The sequence below is a fragment of the Pinus tabuliformis genome, chromosome 1_2 (assembly GCF_031772625.1).
Source record: "Pinus tabuliformis cultivar Carrire ecotype Pingquan chromosome 1_2, CPIR1, whole genome shotgun sequence".
In the NCBI taxonomy this organism is placed as follows: Eukaryota; Viridiplantae; Streptophyta; class Pinopsida; order Pinales; family Pinaceae; genus Pinus; species Pinus tabuliformis.
Genome location: NC_142298.1, coordinates 780914563 through 780924477, shown reverse-complemented (window position 1 = coordinate 780924477; position 9915 = coordinate 780914563).

Below are 9915 nucleotides of genomic sequence, written 5' to 3'. Positions count from 1 at the left end.
CCCAACAGTGGTATCAGAGCAGGCTCAGGCTCTTTAAAGGAGTTAAAGAAGCTGAAGGGAGAAGGTTTGAAGCTGCAGCAAAACTTCTCAGGCAGACAGAAGACAGTCAGCAGGTATTCCAAAAAGTTTTTTTTTGTGTTGCTGAAGAAGCAGTGATTTGCTTTAAACACACAGTCAAGGATTTAGAGGCATTGATCAGAATACAAGGAATGGCCAGCACAAGCACTGGTATGGGTTTGTTTAACACCCAGCTCCCACAGTTTAATGGGAAAAACTATGACTACTGGGCAATAACCATGAAAGCCCTATTTGCCTCTCAAGACTTATGGGAAATAGTTGAGGAAGGTTTTGAAGAACCAGCAGATGACACTGAGTTCAATGCACTAACTCAGGGAGAGAGAGATCAGCTGAAGAGCAATAGAAAGAAGGATTCAAAAGCCCGTATGTTGTTGTATCTAGCAGTAGACCAGAGTGTGTTTCCAAGGTTAGCAGCAGCTAAGACAGCAAATGAAGCATGGCAAACCCTCAAGACAGCCTATCAAGGCATGGAGAGAGTGAAGACAGCAAAACTACAATTGCTGAGAAAGGACTTTGAGAATCTGTACATGAAGGAGTCAGATAACATTGACTCATTCTTCACTCATGTGATTGGTGTAATCACACAAATGAGAACTCATGGAGAAACTATTGAAGATAGAAGGATTGTGGAGAAAATATTGAGGGTCTTACCCTCAAAGTTTGATGCCATAGTCACCACCATCGAAGAGACAAAGGATCTCTCAAGTTATTCAGTTGATGAGCTACATGCATCACTGATAACACATGAGCAGAGGTTGAGTAGGAATGAAAACTCATCTCTTGAGCAAGCCTTCAAGACCCAGATGTCCTTTGGAAGAGGAAGAGGTCAAGGCAGAGGAAACAAGAGAGGAAGAGGCAGAAGCCAGAACAGAGGTGGAAGGAACAGCCCAGCAAATGCACAAGGAAGAGGCAGCAATCCAAATCAGAACCAAGGCCAAGGCAGCAGCCAACAAAGAGAACAATATCATGCTCAAGGACAAAGGTATGATAAATCTAATGTTCAATGCTATTATTGCAAAAAGTATGGACATTATGCAAGTGATTGTAGAAAGAAACAACATGATATGAACAGCAGACAAAATGCAAATGTTACAAGAGAAAACAGCAGTCAAAATAATGTCCTGTTAGCTTGTAACATGGCTGAAACACATAGTGAGGACATATGGTTTTTAGACTCAGGTTGCAGCAACCATATGACCGGAAACATAGCTTTCTTTTCTGCCCTAGATAAAAATGTGAAATCAGAAGTCACACTAGGAACTGATAGCAAAGTCTCTGTTATGGGAAAAGGAGAGGTAAAAATATTTACAAAGCAAGGAGAAAGGAAAACCATAGCAGATGTATACTATGTCCCCGGAATGAGATGTAATCTCTTGAGTGTTGGACAGCTTGTCCATAAGGGGTACAATGTTTTCTTTAAAAATGATGTATGCACCATCATGGATATACCACCCAGCAAAAGATGCATTGCTGAAGTGAAGATGACAAGGAACAGGATGTTCCCTCTCAGGATAAGGGCAGATTTGAAAAACAAAAATGAAATTGCAGCAGTCACCCAAGAGGCCTTTCAAAGCGTGCCAAAGGATGAGAACTGGTTATGGCACTTGAGATTCGGGCATCTAAATTTTGGAGGTCTGAATTTGTTGAGCAGAAAAGGAATGGTAAGAGGATTACCATTGATAGAGAAACCGGACAGCCTATGTGAAGGCTGCATTTTGGGAAAACAACACAGAGAAAGTTTTCCATCAGGGAAGAGCATAAGGGCAAAGGCACCCTTAGAGATCATCCACTCAGATTTATGTGGACCAATGCAAGCTCCATCATTAGCAGGTAGCCTATATTTCCTAACATTCATTGATGACTGTACAAGAAAGACTTGGATATATTTCCTTAAAAACAAAAGTGAAGTGTTTGAGAAATTCCAAAACTTCAAGGCATTTGTGGAAAACCAAAGTGGGCTGCATATAAAAGTTTTGAGAACTGATAGAGGAGGTGAGTATATCTCCAAGGAATTCCTAAGATTTTGTAGAGAAAATGGAATTCACAAACAATTTACAGCAAGGTACACTCCGCAGCAAAATGGAGTTGCTGAAAGGAAGAACAGAACCATCATGGAGATGGCAAGGAGCATGTTGAAGGCAAAGCATTTGCCAAATGAGTATTGGGCTGAAGCTGTACATTGTGCAGTTTATATATTGAACAGGTGTCCTACAAAAGCAGTCATGAACAAAGTGCCAGAAGAGGCATGGAGTGGGAGAAAGCAAGGAGTCACCCACATGAGAGTTTTTGGGTGTGTGGCCTACGCACACATTCCAGATCAGCTAAGGAGGAAGTTGGACAGCAAAGGGGAGAAATGCATCTTCATTGGATATAGTGAGGAATCCAAAGCCTACAGGCTGTACATTCCATCTACCAAGAAGTTTTTTGTAAGCAGGGATGTTCAATTCATTGAAGAGGAAGCTTGGGATGGAAGCATAGAGAAGACAGTTAATGTTAAACACTGTTTGTCTCATGATGAAGATGAAGAGGAGGTGGCTTAAATGAATCCCCAAACAGCAGCACCAACACAAGGACAGCAAGGAACACCATTGAGGATCAATGAGAGTGCTTCTCCAAGCACACCACAAGGAGGAAATTCAAGTGCATCTTCAAGCACTTGCACACCAAGTGAACAAGGTAAGAAGTTTAGAAATCTAAGTGAAATTTATGAAGAAGGAATGAATTCCTTATTTGCCTTGTATTGTCATGTTGATGATCCTATTCATTTTGAAGAAGCTATTAAAGATAGGAAATGGATAGAAGCTATGGATGAAGAAATGAATGCCATAGAGAGAAACAAAACATGGGATTTGGTTGAGTTACCAAAAGGCAAAGAAGTCATTGGAGTGAAATGGGTCTATAAGACCAAGAGCAATGTTGAAGGCAAGATAGAAAGGCACAAGGCAAGGCTGGTTGTCAAAGGCTACAAGCAGCAGTATGGGAGAGATTATGAGGAGACTTTCGCACCGGTTGCAAGAATGGAAACCGTGAGAGCAGTGCTGTCCATAGCAGCACAAAACAATGGAAATTCTACCAAATGGATGTGAAATCAGCATTCCTAAATGGAGTGTTAATGGAAGAGGTTTATGTGGAACAGCCTCTCGGATATGAGAAGAAAGGAGAAGAGCACAAAGTGTGCAAATTGAAGAAAGCTCTTTATGGGCTGAAGCAAGCGCCAAGAGCATGGTACACCAGGATAGATTCATATCTATTGGATAATGAATTTGACAAATGTGAAGGAGAACCCACAGTCTACATCAAGGAAAAAGATGGGAAAATTTTAATTGTTGTTTTGTATGTTGATGATGTGATTTTCACAGGTAATGATGATCAACTCATTAAAAATTTTAAATCAGTCATGAAGGATGAATTTGAAATGACTGACATGGGTTTGTTGAGATACTTCTTAGGCATAGAAGTAGATCAAAATGAAAAAGGAATTTTTATATCTCAAGCAAGATATGTAAATCAAGTTTTGGGCAGATTTAAGATGGAAGAATGCAAGGCAGCCATCACTCCCACAGTAATGGGATTAAAGCTCAGCAGAGAGGACAGCAGCAAGGATTTTGATCCTAGCCTGTACAAAAGCATTGTGGGCAGCCTTATGTATTTAACAGCAACTAGGCCTGATTTAATGTATGCTGTTAGTTTAATTTCCAGGTTCATGGAGAGGCCAAAGGAGACACATTGGCAGGCAGCAAAGAGAATTTTGAGGTATGTCAAAGGCACCAAAATGTTTGGAATTTTATATCATGCCTCAGAACATTCAGATTTGATTGGATACACTGATAGTGATTGGGCTGGAAGTGTAGTTGATTGGAAGAGCACTTCCGGTTATGTTTTTAATATGGGTTCAGGAGCCATTTCATGGGCTTCTAAGAAGCAGTCCATTGTAGCATTGTCTACAGCAGAGGCTGAATATGTGGCAGCTACAGCAGCAGCATGTCAAGCAGTGTGGATGAGAAGAATGTTGAGAAGCTTAGGCCAAGAGCAGGCAAAAGCGACAGTGATCTTTTGTGACAATAGCTCAGCTATTGCATTGTCAAAGAATTCAGTGTTTCATAAGAGAACGAAACACATTGATACAAGGTTTCACTACATCAGAGAATTAGTGAACAATGGAGAAATTGTCCTAGAACATTGCAGGACTCAAGAACAGGTTGCAGACATCTTGACAAAGCCACTTGATCAGAAGAGCTTTGAATTTTTGAGAAAGTGTCTGGGTATGACTGAATGCCCAGCTGTTGAAATTAAAGGGGAGTGTTGAAAATGTAATTTCAACGCAGCCAGACCACTGCCAGAAAACGTTCAGCCAACCAGCCGGAAAGCTCTCGGGTTGATTTCAGGCAAAGGTACTTTTCCGATGTTTGAACCCGAGAAATTTTGGTGATGACACGTGGTTCAGCCCTGACGTAACGCAACGTAAGAATCTCGGGGGATAAAGTTCAACACTTGTTGGTCTTCCGATATTGCCCTCCACCGTCGGATGTGCTCCACCTTCTTCAACCGTTGATCGCCCGAAGCTGCTCCAAACCTGCATACGACAAACATTAAATTCATAGCGTGGAGTAAATCAAAGTTTTGTTGACCATACGTTTAATTAATGAAATGTCATAGTGGTAGGTAGTATATTGAAGTTTTCATATATTGCACGTAAATGTTTTTAATCGGAGGTATGGGCGCATATGCTCATTAACTAAGTATTGTAAGGGATATGGGTACGTAACTTTTTATATTTTTTTATGCGTTGACCATTTTTGGGTAATGGTATGTAAAAAGATCATAGACACGAGTTAAAAATATAGATGAACGAGCCAAGGAGAAATATGCTCGTGGGTTGTAATGGTGGCTGTGTTGATTTTGTAAAACAGAGGGTGTATGCACAGCAGTGTACAAATATGTTGTAATGTTTTTGTGTAGGTATTGAAAAACAGAAGTGAAGGAAAACCATGTGTGGTTTTGCAAGTGCATAAAGAAAATGGTGGAGCGCATTTGTAAGTTTGTGTAAGTTTTTTTTTACAGCAGTATGTAAAAAACTAGTTTCATACCAGTAAATGTGAATGAAGGTTTTACACCAGTAAGTAATATGTTTTCACTGCAGTGAATGTAAAAAGGGATTTACAGCAGTTAACCCAGTAATTTCTCAGAAATCTTTTATGATGTTGAAATACTCTGTCTCTCTGTGATTTTTTTTAAAGTCTTCTTCTGCACAAAAGATCCTGGAAGGGTAGAAACAGAGCATTGCCTCTGTGTGTTTGTTTATTTGGTTTTTGGTATTTTCCCTTTGAAAAATACCCAACATTGAAATGGATTCTTGCCATCGCCATTATTCATATAGGAGACATGATACATCGAATCCACTGATAGATACTGATGTTTATCTATTTTGTCAATTAAATTAGATATTTATCTAACATGCGGTAAATTTGAACTAACTGGTCCATGTGACTTGGGTAAAGATGTTGGATTTGACATGTGTATTGACATTGTTTTTTATTAACTTGGTTTTTTTCAAACCTAAAGATATAGGTTTTACCATTGGCGATGAGATTTCGAATAATGTCATTTCGTTATCACTCACGTCCGCAAACCAGACAGGGTTATTGTCACATAAACAGAATACCGATGCGTTGTACAAGCACGCTTCCGATCCCAACGCGAGATAGCAATGGTCGTTGATCAATACTAATTCCAGTCCAAAATACAGATACCCTGAGTACCTGCCTCAGATCCAGGCTGATCAGGACCGACGGGCAGACTTTCGAATAAACGAGTCGAAAACAAAAGGCAATGCCATCCATAAGAGTTCAGTTGACACTGAAGAAGAAATGGAGCAAGCTCCAGCCAAGCGTTCCATGTTTGTAAGGGGGCGTTTGACTCCACAGAAAGCAAAGATACTGAGAAAAGTCCTTCGGGACACTTCTAGGCGTCGTGACACTATGTATCATTCTGCAATTGCTTCTCGTCTCGCCTCACCAGATACTGAAGTTTACACCTGAATACTCTGAGAAATAAAGGGTTTTCAGGTGTTTACACTTTTAACCAGTTGTAAACTTATATCTAAGGTTTATCCTTGTAAATAATATAATTTGCAGCAATTCTTATTTTCAACAAAATCCTCAGCTGCATTTGTCTACCGACCACTCTACGGTTGGTAAGGAATCGTATTGTATGTCATCCATAATATGGTCCGTAAATGCAAACGTATACATAAGGCATGAATCGAATATTTTTTCAAATAAATTTACATCGGATCTTTTACGACATAGGATTTATTCAATGAATTTAAAAAATAAAAATGAAAAATACGGTCAATTATTTGAAAATATTTTCATCTATAATGTAAAAGTTAAGTTAATTTGTTTATTTTTGAACTTATCATCTCATAAAATCTTATTTATAGAATAGGTTGTTAGAAATCTGCATATAAAATTAAAAGCTTTATAGAATAGGTTGTTAGAAATCTGCATATAAAATTGAAAGGTTTTAGAATGTAACTGAATGTTTTTGTCATAATAATATAATAATATAAAGAGAGTTTTAAGACAATTTTTGAGTGAATGGTCTGAACATGAGACCAAAAAAGGTGTGTATTGTCTTAAATAGTGTTTTAATTGTGTGTTAAATTATTGTCTTAAAAAAATTGTCTTTATAAAGACAATATCTTTTAGGATACAATTTCATTTTTCTCTCTCTACAGACAATAGTTTTGGTTTAAAAATAGATACTCTCTTTATATTTCTTTCATTCTAGCTATTGTATCTTTAGAGACAATAAAAAATTATGTTTAAAAATAACCCAATATTAATTTTGTCTCAGTTTTGTCTCTTGAGAGACAATATAATACAATTAATCGAGAAAAATATCTCACCATTGAAATAAATCAATATATAAAATATTTAATTAAAAATAAACTATAATAAATGCAATGTCATTTACTAATTCATGTTAGGGCAAGTGGAATTGAACCTCACTTGCTCTTCCATTGAGCTAGCACCCTTTAAAGAATTATCATTAACCATGTCAAGGAGATCAACAAGTAGTATATAGTGAGTGTCCAATCCTATCCACACTTCACTACACTCACTTTCTCTTCCATTGAGCTGGCACCCTTTAAAGAATTATCATTAACCATGTCAAGGAGATCAACAAGTAGTCTATAGAGAGTGTCCAATCCTATCCACACTTCACTACATAGGAAATCATCTGCTAATTGGTCCTTGTCAATCATCCTCATGATTTTGTCCTACCTAGCTTAAGTCTATTGAGATTAGCATCAAAGTCTATTCTAGATTTCTTCTTTTTGACACTATACTCTCTTATTTCTTTGATGGCCACTTCTATATTTTATCTTCATTTTTAATCTAGACATGTTTTCCCATTGTTGCTTTCCTGCTCTTAGGGAAAGTGTTGCTGGAAAGTTCTGCAAAAAAATGCTCAACCCACAAAATTATTCATAAAATAATTGCCCTACTAATATTACTAGAAAAACATATATTTTTATTACATTATAGAAAACTAGCCATTACACCAAGATGCAAAGGAACACCAATAAAAAGAGTGGGAAAATAAATAACCAAGCAAAATTTAGTTTATTCACTTTTCATACTTCAATTTCTCCTTAAAAATGACATAGAATAAGAGGAAAAAAAACAGTTCCCATGCTAAATCCAGTTAACAATATTAATGGGATAACCGGCACTCAGTTACCATTTCTTGTAGTTCGTCAAACATTTGGATCCCACTGAGCTGCAATACATATTTGATGTACTCTCTAAACCATGTTTATATCTTCTCAGTGTATCAGCATTAGTCTTCTTTGATTAAAACCCATGGCATCCAGTTAGTCACGACGAACTGCAATTACCCTAATCTCTATTAAGTATTTACCACCATATGAATTTGTGGCAGACATCACCAAACACACACTAAAGTTCCCTTTAGAAGCATTGTGGACATAAACATAAATTGTGTTCACTTTAGAAACATTGTGGAAAGGAACATAAACTTTTTCTTCCAATGGAGGCCATAAAAGTAGTATACCTGCTTACTCCTTGTAGCTAGAAAGGAACATTGGAAAACAGAAATTGTGCACGGTTGCATCAGATGATTTTTTTTAGATTGTTTAATCACTGAAATGGTGGTGCTGAAGTTATTTACTTGTACCTGGGCTCAATTGGTTCCGTCGATGAGGAATTAGAGAATTTGACAATCTTTCAACTTAAAAATTGTCAACCCATGTATCTGTGAACACAACATGAAAATAATGAGAAGAAATCGAATGGAAATACAAGAAGGTGGAATGGAATTGTCATTGAAGAAAATCTAAAAGTGGCCTTGGTGAAGTCGTCAGACTTATAAATGGGCTCAACTGCTCATGATTTATTGAGGTTTTGAAAATCTGTCCTTTATTTATACACACAACATAAAAATAATCAAAGAAATTGATTGGAATTACAAAAAAAATATTATTGAATCAGTGAATCACATATTGATTTGTTAAAACTAGGAACAAATTGGAAGAAACTCACAAAAAAATATACATGGGAGCTTGATTTAATCTCCTTACGTTCCCAACATCATTACAATCGCTTGAGGCTAACTTCCACGAGATCTATTTCAGGTCGATCCATCAATTACCTTAAGAGAATCAATCCCTTGAAGTTGGTATTTATCATTGACTACAGTCTACACTTGGCAACCACCGTGATAGTGCCATGCGGTACAGAAATTTGTTGTACATAATGCTTCCATTATCTTGTCATTCTTTGTATTTACAGATGACATACAACCATTAAAAGGCTTTGTAAAATATAATTTGGGAATTGTTTCATGAACCCTTTTGATGGTTCTCATTCTTTTCACACAATTTTATATATCCTATGGATGGGAAGAATAATTGAATCTGACATAAGGATCTTCATGAAAATCTGAGACCTAAGATAGAGATCCCCCTTGGATAGAGGCCCAACAACGAACTAAAAAATGCTTACAACAATGATATAACTACCAAAGGATTGATTACATGTATATGTTTCCGACTGTTCTTCATCCGGGTTGTAGTTATGAGGATCTTAATTGGATGATGACTCCACCAAAATATCTCAAGGGCCGGTTGTCTGCAGGGCTCAAACCGTTAACCTTGTCATCACCATCGTTGTTGTCGCCCCACAACTAGGCCTCAACTCAGTTTTCTATCTAGTCCGTCGATCCTGATCTGGACAAACTGTCGTGCTAGGTACTCTCTGTATTCTATCTGCAAGCCCTTTGTAACAGATGAATCGACAGGTTCGACAGTCACGGTTACACGTGAATTTTTTATTGGAAAAAGGACGACACTTGTCAAATTTTGATTTGTTCGAGGACAACCAAAATTAAGATCTTGATTTGCGAAAGGGAACAATGTTTGCACACTGAGATCCATAAATAAAACGACTTTCGGGGTAACAAGTCTGTGTGACATATACAATACTTTCCCACAACAAAGGACAATAAATAGTGCCAAAAGTTTAATTTATAACCAAATATCGTTAATGCCACAAAGCAAACTAAATCTAAGGGTTAAACCTAGACACAGTATGAGCTAGAGCTCCAGTGATATAATATTTCAGTGGAACTACCCATAATTGAATGCCCACTACCATACTCGGCTATAAACCGAAATAAATCTAAAAATTTAGAATCAAACAAAGTATGAGATGGAATTTCATCCATTCATTATGTCACTGAAAGTTTCAATAATTTAGTGCCCACTACTTCACTGAGCTAAGTCCTAATTTATTTTATCTTATTTTTCTA